Raw genomic sequence first — 17,533 nt, 5'->3', positions numbered from 1 at the left:
AGTAAAACTATGCATTTATCCATTTATAATTACTTGTTTATTAATTAGATAAGAGAAGGTTTGTAAGTTATTTTCTCCCTCTTTTCCTCATGCCTTCGTGGTATAACGGTAACACACTTGGCATGTATTCGAGAGGTCCAGGTTCGAGTCCCGGCGATGGTATTGTTCATTTTTCACGTCTCCCACATAAAAAAAGTAATGGCTTTACAGTGGCGCCCGAGCTAAAAAATTGGTGGATGATGATTCTTCACCAACAGGATTTGGCGATTGGGTTCCCTAATCCCCATTCGCCCTTTAAAAGGGGAAGTATGTAAGGTATTTTCTCCCTCCTTTCTGCATCCCTTCGTAGTGTAACAGCAGCACACCCGGCACATATTCGTGAGGTCCAACTTCGAGTCCCGCCGAGGGCATTACTCTTTTTTTATTTCTCCTACTTCAAAAATCCTTATGTCTCTACAGGCTGATTGTGCAATATAAATACAATGCAATAAACTGAGGGCGTTTGATTTGGTTTGACCAGCTGATGAAATAAAATTATTTTAAGGTATTGTTTATATTGAATAAAAATATTTTTCGATGATAACATTTTGCTATGCTTTTACGTATTATGGGAACAGGTTTTGAGTCTTTCACGTAAAATGTTAAAATATATGAATTACTCTTTTAGCAATAAATTACAAAATTATGTCAAAAAACTGTGAGAGAATTTTCTGAGATTTCCTGAGTTTAAGGGTAAACGAGCATAAATGTGAATAGGAAGAGTGAAAATGCATATACCATGGTATCGTCAAAATAGCAAGTGCTGGAAGTCGTGAATATATTGGTTTGAATTAGAACCATACTGTAATCCATGATAAAAGAAAAAGATAAAAAGCTGAAATATATTTGAAACAGTAATTTCTGAACATACATATTAAATTTAAAATTAAAATAAAGCAAATTTTAAATCAAATGAGCCATTAAAATAATGAATTGGTATATTTTCTTGAGCAAATGTAAAATACTAACAAGTAAATGACTCCTGTTTCAAAATTCCTAGACTAACCTTGTGTAAAAAACAAAATTCGAACAAAAATTAGCACAATAGAAAAGTGAAAAAAGTGCAGAAGTAAAGGCAAATGGATTTTACATCTCCCGATATATCTTCATTAGGGGCTTGGTCTCAGTATATCTTCATTATGTCATATGAATTTAAGTACATTATGTCATATATATATATAGTAAGAAATGTATATATATATAGTAAGAAATTTAAAACTAATTTTGTACAAAGACCAAAAATTGAAATTCATAATTAATAAATTTCAAATTATCCTATAAATGCAATAAAGAATTTTAAAAATGTTAAAAACCAAAATTTTTCAAACAAGCAATACCCCGATTCAAAAAATTAATGAAATTTAAAGAAAAACGAACATATTAGAAGAGGAATTCTATCAACTTCAATGTCACTTCGTCAGGAGAAGGAACACTGAAATCATCTGAAATCTCTCCTCCACAAAAATCCTTGCTTTTCTGTATCCAGAATTAGTCGATGAACCATTTCAATGTATTTTAATTATAATAGTTCACCCGAAAATTATGTTCCCTCTCCGAAGCAAAAAAAAAGCAATATAAATTCTAATTAGAAGCTTGTACCTTAAATAAAGATAATTCTATTTAAAGATTTGAAAACGTAAATAAAATAATAAAAATACTTCAATTAAAAATTCAAATCAAAATTTTACCTTTAAACAAACAGCATATAATCCAAAGAATTTAAAACGTAAGTGAAATTATAAAACTTCAGAAAAAGAATTAAAACTCACAAGAAGTAATTAAAAAGTGTTCACTAAAGTTTTATAATTTCACTTACTTTTTCAATTCTTAGGATTATACGCTTTTTGTTTTAAAACGTTGATTTGAATTTTTCACTAAAGTTTTGAAAGAAAATTCTTTGAATAGAATTCTCTTTATTTAAGGTACAAAATTTTTATTAGAATTTAATTTGTTTTTTTCCCTTGCTTTGGGGAGCGACCAGAATTTTCGGGTGAACTATTATAATTAAAATACATTGAAATGGTTCATCGGCTAATTCTGGATACAGAAAAGAAAGGATTTTTGTGGAAGAGACTTTTCAATTGATTTCAGTGTTCCTACTCCTGACGAAGTAGCATTGAAGTTGATGGAATTTCTCTTCTATTATGTTCGTTTTTCTTTAAATTTGATTAATTTTTTTAATTAGGGTATTGTTTGTTTGGAAAGTTTTGGTTTTAACATTTTTTAAATTCTTTATTGAATTTGTAGGATTATATGAAATTTATTTATTATGAATTTCAATTTTTGGTCTTTGTGAAAAGTTAGTTCTAAGTTTCTTACTTTATGTCTTTACTGATAATTTCTCAGCAGTCTTCACGCTGAGAAAACGCATGTACGAAAATATTATATTTTAATGCATGTTTATATTTTGTTTTTTAAAAGAACTGTTTTATATATATTTTTTTAACAAAAATTTAAATACGTAAAAAAGCAAATTTAAAGTTCCAATAATGCGCAAACATATAAAAGAATTAATTTTAGAACTAATTTACAATATCATTTAAATTCAGATTGCATAAGTAAATTAAATGCAAAACCAAAACATGTAAAAAAATTCACCAATTTAGCAAATTAAAATTAATCTAAATTTTTTTTTTTTTTTAAATGCATAAGTGAATGACTGTTGAGCAGGCAGCAGACAGGCTTATCAAGGGGAAGTTGCCTCCTAACCTAACTCTTCAATCATTCAATTCGTGTTTCGCCATTCATGCAAGCAAGGGTAAAAGTCAAAACCAAAAGTAGTGAAGAATGTCCAAAAAGAAATACCAACTAAGTGGTACCTTGAGTAATTAGCAATCCTATGACATTAACTACATAATCCTATGACAATTTTTTTATCTTCAGTGACGTTATTCCATAAATTTTATTATATGTTTAAATAATTTTTATGCTCTTCATTCATTTTTTTTTTTTTTTTTTTTTTTTTTTTTTTTTCATTTTATAACTTGTTCTTTTTTTGTAACTTATTTGGTTGTTTTTCATTTTAAAGTTTGAGTTATTACCTGTTTAAAAAAGTGTTACAAAAATTGAGTCCCCTTCATTTTTTTAGCTTGAAGTGTAAACTTAATATATAATGCAATCAGTGGCGTAAGTAAGGGTATGTAAAGAATGCCGTCGGATAGGGGATTGAATGTCCTGTTGAACTACATTTATATGTTTAAACTTAAAAATGAAATTTGAATTTAATAAGCATTCTCTATTCGTATAAAGCTAATTTTAAGTTAATTAAAATTTTTTAAATTATGAAATTTTAATTGCATTCAAATAACAGATTAATTATTGCTGCGAACTAATTTACAATATCATTTAAATTTAGAGCATATGTAAATTAAGTGCAAGTATCCTAAAACCATGAAAAATATATAATATTCCAAAAAATTAATCCTAAAATTTTTTTTTAAATTTCTAAGACTAAATTAACTTTTTTATTTATTTATTACGTGTTCCGCCCTTAGGCACTACACGGAAAGGGAGGGATGCCCCGTGGAGGTCTTTTTAAGGGAAACTGGCTCGTATCCACGTTACACATGGGGAAAACCACGAAAACGCCCATGCAGCCAGCCCGTTCGCCGGGACTCGAACCCCGGAACGAACTACCACTCTTCAGCGGCTTTAACCGCTCGGCCGCTGGTGGGCTACTAAATTAATTTGCGTTAGTGAATACTTGTTGATCAGGCAGGAGACAGATCTTGTCAAGGGGAAGTTGCCTCCAAACCTAACTCTTCAATTACTCAATTCGTGTTTCGTCATCCATATAGGCATGGGTATAGTAATATTCAAAACCAAAAGCAAAACCAAATGTACTGAATTACTAAAAAATTTAAACAAAAGAAATTTTGAGAAATTTTGAACAAATTGACTAAGAATCAAAATATTAATTAAAAGGAACTCTCTAATATAGTTAAGAGTAGAAAACCAAAGTAATTTAGAAAATATATATCAGAATCCGTCTTCTTTTAAATTTCCAGGCGCCTTCTGTGTCATATGACACAATTAGAGGGTTCCTGGAAGCAGACAAAAAAGCTCAACTAAGTGTTACATACACCAAAACTTCAAATGAATACAAAGCAGAGAAGCTATATGCTTTTATTTTGATTCCCTTCTAAAAAGGAATTTTCAAGTCTTTAGTGATTAACAAGAGACAAACTGTTCCTCGGTTTTATTGTAAGACCAAGCCCTTAATTTTTTGGGGCCAGCATGCGACAAAGACGACAAAAATGAAGAACTCTTCAAGTCCACTAGAATTCCCAGAACTCGAATGAGTTGACTGAGGGTAAGAATTACTACTTTTCTTGGGCATTGTAGACTTTGCGCCAATGCTTGCTTTAAAGCTTCGTTCTACAATTAATTTATTTACATAAATCTTACGATAACGGTTTAATCTGGAATAAAAGCTAGAAAAAGGTTAGAACCGTCTCTCCTCTTGATTTCTATTTATGTTTCCTATTTCTTTCACAGTTTTTCACTTCTTTTCGTTTGTCAGATTGAAATAGTTTATAACTCTGAGGCGCATTAATTTCAATACTAGTTTTCGTATACATAATTGTATGATAATGAAGTCTTATTCGAATATTTAGCCATTTATTTATTTATTTATTTATTTTTGTTTTGGTTTACTTCAATATATGGTACATTATAGAGTTCATCCGTACAAATATTATGTACATTAATTAATTTTTTTCCGTTATTTTAAAAGCACTTTTGTGTATTAAAACAAAAGATACAGGTATTACAAAGGATAAGAAAAGCTGCAGAAAGAGAAAAGATTTATTTTAAATTTTGGCCTTTGTAGACAAAAGATACCGCTTTTCCCCAAAGTCAAGACAGCAGATCATTTTCTTCTATTCATTATAGAATGATTAATAACTCCGTTTTAGAGACAGATTTTGCTCGTTATTCACTTGAACTTAACAAAGACTATTGCGAACCATGTTGGTTAATTTCAAGGACAGATGGGTCGACAGGAGCACTGGCAAACATTACCCATAAGAAAAAAAAAAAAAAAAGCGCGAGAGAAGTTCTCCTCATATCACAAACTGTATTGAAAAGAAAAATTGGGAAGCGAATAACTGTATTGATCAAATATTGGAAAAGTCTGTAAAAGATTAAATCAGTTTCAATTATTTTTAGGTAGATTAAATCCGGATAACTTTAGCAAAAAATAAGAATGGTTTTCGCTGATACAAAGTACCTCAGATACATACATAGCTAATTTTTTATCGGATGTCAAATTATTAGCAGAATATGACATTGTGATGAATGACGTTATAAAAATGCTCTCAAGCACTGTTACATATTTGAATCCTGCAACATAAAATGAGTTAACAGATTGTTTAAGTAGGTAGGTAGGTAGGTTACTGAGGACGGGTACGCATAGTGTCTAACAGAGGTAAACAAGCATGTGTCCCACGCCTTTCTCAGACTACAGCAATAGCTTTCTGGAGCCCCCCGAGGCTACACCAGGAGATTATTGAGGTTGTCAGACAGAAGTACATGGCGTTACAAGGGCATTAATGGGATTGTATTACAGATTGAAGAGGCAAGCTGTTAAGTAATAGTTGAAAACAAAGCTTTTGGAGGAAATTAAAAGTTCCCTTTTTTATTTCTTTGTACGAAGTAAAGAAAATAGCGTATCGCGAAAAACTTCGATTATCATATTGCAACGGAAATATCGATTTTGACCGTTTCCGAATCCACCTGGGGCCCACCAGCGGTAAAGAAGCCGACACCGGTAATTCGGTCCGAGTTTCGAAGCCCCCGAACGGCCTGGCTGCATGGGCTTACGTAGTTTTCCCCATGTGTAACATGTATACGAGACAGTATCCCTTAGAAAGACCTTCACGAAGGCATCCCTTCCTCTAGGAAGATAGCTCTTAAGGCTTTGCCGCAATCACATCAACCAAACTAAACCGAATCTATTTGGGCTCCCCCCCCTTGACGTCTGTACGTACAGGCAGAATAAAGGACTCTTTTTTTTTTTTTTCCAAGAAGGATTATAGAGTGGATCCAAAAGGGATTTTTTTCTTGACATATGTGTGCTCGCACATGCGTACGTATTATGTACATTGCACACACATACACACCACACACACAAAAAAAAAAAAAAATCGGACAGTTCTATATCTCCCGTTCAACTGGGCCGATTGACGAAATTAAATTAGCGTTTTTCATGTCTCGAAAGCGCGACTTAGAATATGTATTAGATTTATATAAAGCATTGTTCTATTATAGGTATTCTGACTCAAAATCGGCTTTGTTCTGAAACGACATGTCGATTTTTTCCATATTTCGATTTTATGACTCAAATTATGCCAAACTGCCAAGTTTTGTAACAATCGTGCGAAACGTTTTTAAAATATTAGCTCTCAAAATTTTAGCTCCTCAATGTTCATTGAATTTGATATATACTTATTAATATCTCTTTTTTTTTATTAAACTTGTAAGGATCCTAAGTTTTACTAACGTTTATTTTATTTTAAATCTTTACTATCACTTTTTATTTTCTACTTCCGGCCAGAATTAAAAGCCTTAACTTATTTATGCAAATTTGTCTTGCTAACGCCAAGTACTTAAGTTGTGGCTTTTTTGCCAAGCAAGAGAGAGGAAGGAGTTATTAGAAGTAGGACGCTTGCCATAGTAGTTTTACTCGTTTGCTGGTTGCCTTTAAGGCCAGAGGTTTAGTCCTCTTGATAATTTTAAACGTATCGTAGTTTTAGCAGCTCTCTGTACTACATACGGATTTTTGTCAAATAACGGCCAATCTTGAAGTTAGGCACTTGTATACTAATCCAAAGTTAGTCTTAGTTAGAGTTTTTAGTTAGTATTTCTATATTCTTACGTTCAGACCACAAGTGGTTGGTCTCTGTATTCCGAAGTTCCAGAAACCTCTGTAAAGATAGAAAAATAAAGGGTTTCGTATACCCTTCCTGTGTGTATTGTCTACTTCACAAATTTATTGAACATAGCTTTAGTAAGCTCCCTGTTCCGAGTCAGGACAGTTCATGCTTCCAAAGTAAGTAAAGAGGAACACAAGTCCTGATAGTGGCCCCCGACGAAGAAGAATAACCATGGCTGAGTTTCAAGAAGAACCTGTGGTGCCTGCTGAAGCGGCTCAGAATCCAGAAATGCCAACTGCCGCCCTGGAAGGATTTGGGTACATCGTACAGACCATGCGCGCATCGATGAACCCAGAAGCAACATTTAATGGAAACTCACCGGTAACCAGTTTTTTCGAAAAATTAGATGACCACTTCATGCTGTATCCAGTTCATGAGTTCCAGAAAGTCACCTTAGCTACCAGCGCTTTGAGGGGCCAAGCGCTTAATTGGTTCAGATGTATAGGCAGAAGCCTCTTGGGTCAAGCGGGAAGTCCCACCTATACTTACGAAAATTTTAAGACTGCCTTAGTAAAAGCCTTCCCTGTCGTGAGAGATCGTGCAAGATTAGAAACGGAACTCTTCAGCATATATCAGCAACGAATCGTAAATCTTTCCACCTTTATTTTAAGAAAAATTCACGTCTTCAAACTCTTGTATGGAAACCGTCCGGATCCTGAGATAATCCAAGTGATTTTGCCAAGGTTACTTCCCCAAGTACAAGACTTTATTGAATTAAGGAATCCGACTACACTGGAAAAGTTATTTGAGCTAGCAATCCAGTTTGAAAGTAGAAGAACGGCGGACATTGAAAGAAGACGCCAATATCAACAACGAAACCAATTTGGTGAGCCAAGACCACAGGAAAGTCAAGCACACGGCTACGGAAGCAAAGCGAATCAGTGGGCAAGGAAACCCGAGCATCCAAAAACAGCCGGCGAACGTCGACAGTTCAATAGCAATCCAGGAAAAAAGTCTCAAGGCCAGTGGAAAAAGAAGGAAAGCATTGAAATGAAAAAAGATTTAAACTAAAACGGATTTCTGCTGACGGGAGGGTTCGGAAATCCGAAGGCCAAGAAAACCCTTCTTCCTTCAAGTTAAATACAGTTATTGTGAAAAATTTGACTCTTCCAAAGATTGAAGTTCTGCTGAACAACATCCCAGCCACCGCACACCTGGATACAGGCACGCAGTGTTCCTGTGTGGCAGAAGATTTTTTTAAGAAGTATTTCCGTGGATACCGCATATATAATTCGGATCATACGACAGTGTTAGCTGCGCAGGGAGAAAAATGCAAGTGCATAGGTAAATTACCATTATATATTCGTATCAAGGACGAGCAAGTAAAGATCATGTTTTTTATCGTAAAAAATTTACAAGAACATGTCATTTTAGGAATAGATTTTCTTTCAGAGGCAGAAGCAACGCTGGATTTTAACGAAGCGTCCCTTAAACTGACGATGAAACCAGTTCGAGAAGAAAAAAGAGAACTACCGACGTTAAACCTCGACCACCTGCCTACAGGAGAGCAACAAAAAATTCGCCAAGTGGTAAGTGAATTTGCTTCGTTATTTAGTGATATTCCCGGATTTACTCAAGTAAGAAAAATTATGACTATCCGGTAACACATCCGAAAAGGTGGCGTTTTGCAATTGACTATCGTAAATTAAACTCCATGACTAAATATCCGGTATATCCGTTACCTATTATTGAAGAAATTCTAAGGAATATGACTTCTACCAAATATATGACTACGTTAGACGTAACGACTGGTTATTTTCAAATAGGGGTTAAACCGGAAGATGTGCCTAAGACTGCTTTTATAACCAAGTCTGGCACTTATGCATTTTTGCGTATGCCGTTTGGCCTTTCAGGGGCACCGGCAACATTTCAGCGATGTATGGACATTGTGCTAAAGCCTGTTCTTGGAAAGACCACATTTATCTATTTAGACGATATCATTATTACTAGTGATAATCTGGACCAACATGTACAGGATTTAAGACAGGTGTTTTCATTATTAAATGAGGCCGGTCTAAAAGTTAATGTCGAAAGGTGCAAATTTGCAGCCCCCGAATTAAAATACTTAGGTTACAAAATATCTCAGAAAGGAATCGAGACGGACGAATCAAAAATAACTGTGCAAAAGTATCCGCCGCCAAATACGGCGAAGAAGCTCTCTTCTTTTCTAGGACTTTGTTCATATTATAGGTCCTTTATAAAAGATTTTTCACCTATTGCTGAACCATTGTTAAAATTGAAAAGGAAAAAGGCAAGATTCTCGTGGACGGGCGAAGCCAATAGTGTTTTCGAAAAATTAAAGCAAGCATTAACGCAAGCCCCTGTTTTGAAATTTCCTGAGAACGATGAGAATTTATAAATTTCAGCGGATGCTTCGGATTATGCGGTAGGAGCGGTACTTTCGCAAAATCAGCAGCCCGTGGCATTTTTTAGTAGAACTTTAAATCAAACACAAAGAAATTATTCCGCGACTGAGAGAGAGGCACTTGCAGTTCTGTTAGCAGTGCAAAAGTTCCGAGTCTATTTTGGAAGGGCGCCAATAACAGTGTATTCTGATCACGCGGCGTTAACTAGATTGTACTCAGGGAAAAACTTATCCCCAAGGTTAATAAGATGGGCACTCAAGTTACAAGAATATAATCTGGTAATCAAGCACACCCCCGGAAAGGAAAATATCGTAGCAGATGCCCTATCCAGAATAAAAATAGATGAAGAAGGTAATACTGTAAAGGTAGCAATGCTCACAGCATGTACGATACATTCCCGAGAAGCTGTAATAACCGAACTGGGTAAGGATCCTGAATTTAAAAATATTTATGAGTATTTAAAGGATCCTGAAAATTTTAGCCACCAAGATATTGTGGCGATAAGAAATAGGGCGGCCCATTACGAACTAATAGATGGTCTATTATTTTATACAAAAACTACGAATTCCATCAACGAATTTCGACCTGTTATCTCAGCTAGTCTTAGATTAAATATACTGCAGGAGTTACACGACTGCCCATTAGCTTCTCATGCTGGTATTCGAAAAACCATCCAATGCGTACGCGAAGCAGTTTATTTTCCTCAGCTGCAAAAGTTAACAAGGGCGTATGTCCAGTCCTGCTCAACATGTCAAGCAGTTAATTATATTAATTTCCGCCCGGCCGGGTTTCTAAATAGCATTAAATCCGAATTTCCAAATGAAATAATTGGCATCGATTTATTGGGCCCTTTCCCAAAAAGTCAGTTAAATAAAAGTCAGTATCTCCTTGTTATGGTTGATCATTTTAGTAATTGGACCGAAATTGTTCCCTTAAAACGAGCCTCCGCGAAATTAGTTTCTATTTTAAATAAAAATATTCCGTATTTTTAAATATATTTATTTAAAATATACTGATTCTATTTTAAATAAATATATTTTAAAATACGGGGCGCTCCTAAAAGTTATATCGGATAATGGTCCTCAATTTGTAAGTAATATATTTGAAGACATGTGCCAAAAACTGGGCATACGTCATTTAAAAATGGTCCCTTATCGGCCGCAATCAAATATAGCTGAACGGGTCAATAGAAATATAGTGAAAATTATCCGTAGTTATGTTAAAAATTTTCATAAAAGCTGGGATATTTATGTCAATGGATTAGCTTTCGCCCTTAGGACCGCAAAACATGATACGATGGGCAAAACTCCTGCTGAGTTATTTTTAGGCAGAAAGATTATAACGCCGTTAAATAAATTATTTTATGTTCTTCAAAGAGCCCCAGAAATTAAAATGGGCGATAAAGAAAAATTAATTAAAGAAGCAAAAAAGAACACTGAAGTAGTACAAAGAAAACAGAAGCTATATTACGATATGAAACGACGGGGAGTTACTTATAAAGTAGGAGATGAAGTATTAAAGATTAAGCATTCACTTTCTTCAGCACCAGAAGATAAAACCGCCAAATTTTTTCCACGATTTGAAGGGCCATATGTCATAGAAAAAATAACTCACGCTGTAGTGGTGTTAAAAGCCAGGAATGGTGAAACATGCTCCGCAAACATTGACCAAATAAAACCATACTATGACCGTAATAAAATGCAAATATTTAAAGATCTTTTGCAGGATCCGGCACGGCAGGCACTGCAGGCACAAGCTCCAGAGGTGGAACAACGACAAGCACAAGGACAAGCCATTAGGAGGCAGGAGCAATTGAAAAGAAAGTTTCCCCGTTGGAAAATTGAAGGTAACAAGAAAAAGAAGCCGTTCCACCGACCAGAAAAGAAAGGGCACGACCACCCCCAGAATGAAGAAGGGAGAAGTACGACGAATGCAAAGAGAGCCAGGAGAAATGGCAGCAACTATAACCCGGCTCCAAAACGGAAGATCTACCCATCGGATAGGAGTCTACGCAGCAAATGTCGACGAACTGATGAAGGAAGAACAGCTGCAGATGCAAAGAAGCAAGAAAAATTTGAACAGCCAGCAACGAGATCCTGGCAAGAACGAGAGAGAGTTGTCTCGGTTCCGCCAAGACCAGCTGCCATCAAACGGCCGAGACCACAGGCAGAGGCTAAAAGGAAGGTCTTCAAAGGTGACCGAACTTGAAGGAAAAGAAAGCTCATGGAGGAAGGAGCCGAAGGGCGAACCCGTACAAGACGAAAGATTAACCAGACTGTAGTCTTCGCCACTTTCCAAGCCTGGGCAGGAAAAAGGATGTCTGAATATCACAAAGATAAGTAAAAGTTTATGTTACTTTGAAGCCTTAAGTTAATTTTTCATTCTTACTGCAAGTGGCAGAATTCAAGAAGTTTTACCTCATGTGAGGCCTACCTTTATCGCCAAAAAGGCGAGAAATGAGTTGTTACCTATTTTGGTATTACGTTTTTCAATTACTCGCGAGTAAAACTAAAATTAATGTATAATAGGAAAATGTGTAAATACTTGAATACACATTCCTATTATTAAAAGCATTGATAATCTTTGAGATAGGTACCTTAAGAAAATTTTAAAAGTTATTGTATAAAATTTTATTTAAAAAATTCTGGCAAGAAAGAAGTTTTAGTCTGAAAGACTTTTGAAATGTAGTATTTCAATGTAGAAGAATTGGCACTTCCTTGGAAAAGAATAGAAGTTAACAATGTACTACTAATGTATGTTTTAAAATGCGTAAAATTAACGGCATGTTAATATGCCCTTATATACAATGTGAACTGTTATTTTAAAAGTTAAGAAATACTGTGATATGTTAAAAGTGAAAATATTAGAGTAATGCCAAAAAAAATTTTTTTACTTATTCGTTTGACTGTAAAAAGAGCAAATTATTGTGAATATGTGTTAAAGGTTGAATGAATGTAGTTAGGCTCTCCGACGCTACACTTCAGAGTTAGCCACTTTTCAGAATAGTACCTCAGGGCTTAGAGATGAATATAAGGTGTGTTCTGAGGTCTTGTTATGTTGAATTTTAACACGTTAGTGTTTTGATTGCAGGCGGTAGTGTTGAACACTTGTACATAGACACGCTCGTGTTTGGTGTTTTCTTTTACAACACATGTCAGAGAGTACGGGGAGATAATTAAATAACGTCATGAATGAAATAAGAATGTTAAAAGAGAAATATAAGTATTCATGTTACTTGCCATTTAATTGTGTAACATTTCATTAAACTAGTTTTCCTTCCAGATCTCTGGAAGGAACCAGATTTCAACAAGAAACTCCTGTTTAGATGCAGTACAGATGAAAAATCTGGTCCATGGAGTTGATAATGTAAAAACGACTTTTTTTAATTTCTAGTTTCTAGTGAGAAATGTTTGTAAAAGATTGGCCTTGCGTTAGATTCTAGAGATAAAAGTTTTCTACAAGGTCGTTTTAGACCTCAGTTTCAAACTAATTAACTTTGGCGGGAAGTATGTAAGGATCCTAAGTTTTACTAACGTTTATTTTATTTTAAATCTTTACTATCACTTCTTATTTTCTATTTCCGGCCAGAATTAAGAGCTTTAACTTATTTATGCAAATTTGTCTTGCTAACGCCAAGTACTTAAGTTGTGGCTTTTTTGCCAAGCAAGAGAGAGGAAGGAGTTATTAGAAGTAGGACGCTTGCCATAGCAGTTTTACTCGTTTGCTGGTTGCCTTTAAGGCCAGAGGTTTAGTCCTCTTGATAATTTTAAACGTATCGTAGTTTTAGCAGCTCTCTGTACTACATACGGATTTTTGTCAAATAACGGCCAATCTTGAAGTTAGGCACTTGTATACTAATCCAAAGTTAGTCTTAGTTAGAGTTTTTAGTTAGTATTTTTATATTCTTACGTTCAGACCACAAGCGGTTGGTCTCTGTATTCCGAAGTTCCGGAAACCTCTGTAAAGATAGAAAAATAAAGGGTTTCGTATACCCTTCCTGTGTGTATTGTCTACTTCACAAATTTATTGAACATAGCTTTAGTAAGCTCCCTGTTCCGAGTCAGGACAGTTCATGTTTCCAAAGCAAGTAAAGAGGAACACAAGTCCTGATAAACTTACATGATTCCTTCTTCCAGAATTTGAAATTTAGGCTTAATCCAAATATAATTCGCACATTTTTTATGATTTATTTTGAAAATTTCTATTTTTAAATATTTTTTATAAATTTTTCGAAATAATTTTTGTATTATAAGCTATAAAATTTTTAACATCATCTTAAAGTAGATGTATTTATATCTAGGCACATTTGTAAAAAATTAAAGAGTTTTTTTATTCAAAATTTTCTAAGATATACATGAATTTACATATTGGAGCGTTTAGAAATTTGGCATCTTTTTTATGGGCGATAATAATACCAAAGTGGTTTGTAAACTTTGTTAAAATTATTTGAAAGTATGAAAGATGACTTTTTTCCGCTCGTCTACAATGAAAAAAATCTGATGTGTATACCACATGACTTCCTTGTACGGAATATTAAATTATATGCATTTTTTCTTGCATTTCATTTAAACTTATTGGATTGAAGTAAATCTACTTCGCCGACAGCGCATAAACCACAATAGAATAAATGCATTCTTTAAAATTCACTCTAGTATTTGATTACCATAGCGACACTCTGGCGCTAGATTCACTTAACAGTATTATATTTCGTTCATATTATAACTCATAATGCACAAAATTTATATAATTTAAAGAATAGAATTATCTAATCGTTGCCACATGTTCTATTCAAATACTATAATAAAGCTTGAATGATGTATAAAAGAAATTAAGCAAACAAAACAAAAAAGAAACAGTTTTTCACAGACGATTGAGTATTTCTCATTCAATTAATTCAGTTCTCACTTCGCGAGAAGGCAAAAATACATAAAAACTCAAAATATCTATATTAAAAATTACGAAGTAAATCTTAAACACTTATTTCCTCGAAAAATTCCAGAAAGGATTAAGAATAATTCAATTGGCAATAATAAATAAAGGCGTTATATTTGTTGTTGCGAAACTAAGTTTCTCTAGATTGGCAAAAAAATCCACTAGTCTGCCGTTTCAAATATAAACAATCAATGGCCGCCATAAAAAAAAGGCTTAGCGGCACTTAAACAACTTTAAAATTGTTGGTTTTTTTTTTTTTTTAGATTACGGCAAAGCTCTCGAGAGCTATCTGCCTAAAGGGAGGGATACCTTCGTGGAGGACTTTTTAAGGGAAACTGGCTCGTATTAACGTTACACATGAGGAAAACCACGAAAACACCCATGCAGCCAGCCCGTTCGCGGGATTCGAACCTCAGACCGAACTACCAGTGTTCAGCGACGTTACCGCTCGGCCGCTGGTGGGCTTAAAATTGTTGATACTTCTAAAAATATTGCATACAGACTTACTAAAGGCATAAAAACCTTAACCGGAAGATAAAAACAACATAATTCAATCATTTTTAAAGCAAAAAAAAATGTATAATTTACAAACATATACGAGCAAAGAAACTGAGATCACTGAGCCGGGTAACAGAGTGGATATATACGTAGCGTATTCGGAAACTAAGTATCGTTTCATTCTAGCGCCGTCGCAGCTCTGTGGTAGGCGTCCCGCGCATGCGCACTAGTCCTTTCTTGTTCACTGACTTTCAATTGTCGCCATTTTGGTTGCTCTATGTTGTGTTTTCAGTTTGCTGTGCACATTCAAAATGTTTATATAACAATTAGTTCTCCCGCTGACTGTGAGATTCGTGCCGTGATTAAATTTTTAAACGCGAGGAATGTTAAACCGGCTGAAATTTATCGTCAAGTGACAGAAGTTTACGGTGAATACGCGATAAGTGATGGAATGGTGAGAAAGTGGGTAAGAATGTTTAATGCAGGTCGAACAAATGTCCACGCCGAGGCTCGGAGTGGCCGGCCTTCTGTTGTCACCTATGATTTAGTAAGGAAAGTTGATGAAGCAATTCATGAGAACAGACGCTTCACAATGACAACTCTTTCAGAGGCATTTCCACAAATTTCACGTACTGCTTTGTTCGAAATTGTGTCTGACCGCTTGAATTATCGCAAACTGTGTTCCCGATGGGTACAAAAATGCTCACTGATGTTCACAAAACAAAGCGACTTGGTAGTGCCCTGACATTTCTCACGCGGTACAGTGATGAGGGAGAAAACTTTTTAAACCAAATTGTGACAGGTGATGAAACTTGGGTGCGTCATTTCACACCAGAATCGAAACAATAATCAATGGAGTGGAGACACACTCATTCTCCGAAAAAACAAAAGTTCAAAGTGACAATGTCATCACAAAAAATCATGTGCACTGTCTTCTGGGATAGGAAAGGCGTTTTGCTTACTGAATTTCTTCCCAGAGGTGAAACCATTAATGCGGCACAATATTGTGAGACTTTGACAAAACTAAGGCGTGCCATTCAAAAGAAACGAAGAGGAATGCTCAGTAAAGGAATTGTGTTGCTCCATGACAGTGCTCGGCCCCATACTGCTGGTGTCAATCAATCGTTAATTCGACAGTTTCATTCGGAGCAGTTCGATCACCCGCCGTACAGTCCGGACTTGGCGCCGTCCGACTATCACTTGTTCCTGCACATGAAGCGCGAGCTTGGTGGCAAGCGCTTTGGATCTGATGATGACACGAAAAATGCTGTGGAGTCGTGGTTATCGAAACTGGCGGGAAGTTTCTTTGACGATGGTATACAAAAACTGGTCACCCGCTATGAAAAGTGTTTGATCATTGGCGGAAACTATGTTGAAAAATAGTTTAAGACATGTATTTTCATGTAAAAATAAAATTGGATTCGAAAAAATTGTTTCACTTTTTTTTTTTTTTTTTTTTTCAAAACGGTACTTAGTTTTTGAATACGCCTCGTATATAAATATATTTATATACGTTTGGTGCAGCAGATTGCAACCAAATTACGAGGTGCACATCTACATGTTATAGCAGTTCTATATACAAAATTTCAACGTTCTGAGGCTACTCGTTTTTGAGTTATGCGAGATACGTACGTACGTACATACGTTCGTACAGACGCCACGAAAAATTCTCTTCAGAATTAATTTTAAAGTAGTTTTATAATTTTTTTTGGAGGAAACGAGTCTTTTATTCTGTCCTTACGTACAGATATCACGCAAAAATATCGTTAAATTGCATTCGATAGCGGTCAAAATGGATATTTTCGTTGAAATATGCTGCCTGAAACTTTTCGCGATTACAATACTTCCTTTTTACTTCGTACAAGGAAGTAAAAAGAAACAAAAAATAGGTTGCTATAAAATTAAGAAGTTCGCCAAGAAGTTTTCGCCACGTAAATTATTCTTGGCCAAAACTGGAAAAATGCACCAAGATAAATTTTTGAATTTCTCCGTGAATTTCGCACCAAATTTTATAAAATTTAATATTTAGGCATAATGTGAGTAGTAGAATTGAAATATGGAAAAAATTGGCATGTCAATGCCAATTTTGTTCAGTAAAAGTCAGTTCAGTAAAAGTCAGATTTTGTGTCAAAATACTTATGGTAGAATGATGCTATATATAAATCTAATATATATATATCCTAATAATTAAGAAAGATTTTAGAAAATGTAGGTAACCCTAAAGTTTCACTAACAGAAAGACTGTGGAATGATCTTTCCCAGAATTCTAAACTCTTCTTTCTACACCGTATATAGCCAGAAAGAAGCTGCAATCTGAAGAATTAAAAGGAGGCGAGAATGGAAGAATGTGATATTTGTTCTTTCTGAAATGGAGGGTTTATTGCAGAAGTAATCATTTGTTCAATGAAGAGTAGAGAAACTAGTTTGCTAGACAATGAGATCTTGCTAGGTTCAATATATGTAGATCCAAAACGCCGAATTTTGTTAAATGACGAACAAATTAAAAAGGCAAAGAAAGCCATCTAAGAACTTTCATTAAGGATGAAATTATTTTCAGAACAATTGGAGGACAGTCAAACTGCAGACATTGCAACTGAGGACTTTTTCTCTTCAGTGATAAACTAGATTTTGAGAAATATTTTTGGATAAGATTGAAAAGGCTAAGACAAAGGGAATGAAAATAAAAAACAAGAGCCTTTAGATATAAAAATGAAAAAATACAAACAAGATTTCTACACGGCCTTTGAAGAAATAGAGAAATAT

At 34.7% G+C, this 17,533-nt stretch overlaps 1 protein-coding gene across 1 annotated transcript in view; it reads left to right on the top strand.

Moving 5' to 3' along the window:
• Nucleotides 1-17,533, top strand: part of LOC146997422 (uncharacterized) — a 54,381-nt gene that overhangs the window by 17,498 nt on the left and 19,350 nt on the right. The gene's annotated exons all lie outside the window — the stretch shown is intronic.

The sequence above is a fragment of the Stegodyphus dumicola genome, chromosome 5 (genome assembly GCF_044657685.1).
Source record: "Stegodyphus dumicola isolate Sdum_Otavi_A_Nest chromosome 5, ASM4465768v1".
NCBI classification, from domain to species: domain Eukaryota; kingdom Metazoa; phylum Arthropoda; class Arachnida; order Araneae; family Eresidae; genus Stegodyphus; species Stegodyphus dumicola.
This window is presented reverse-complemented; position numbering and strand designations above follow the sequence as displayed.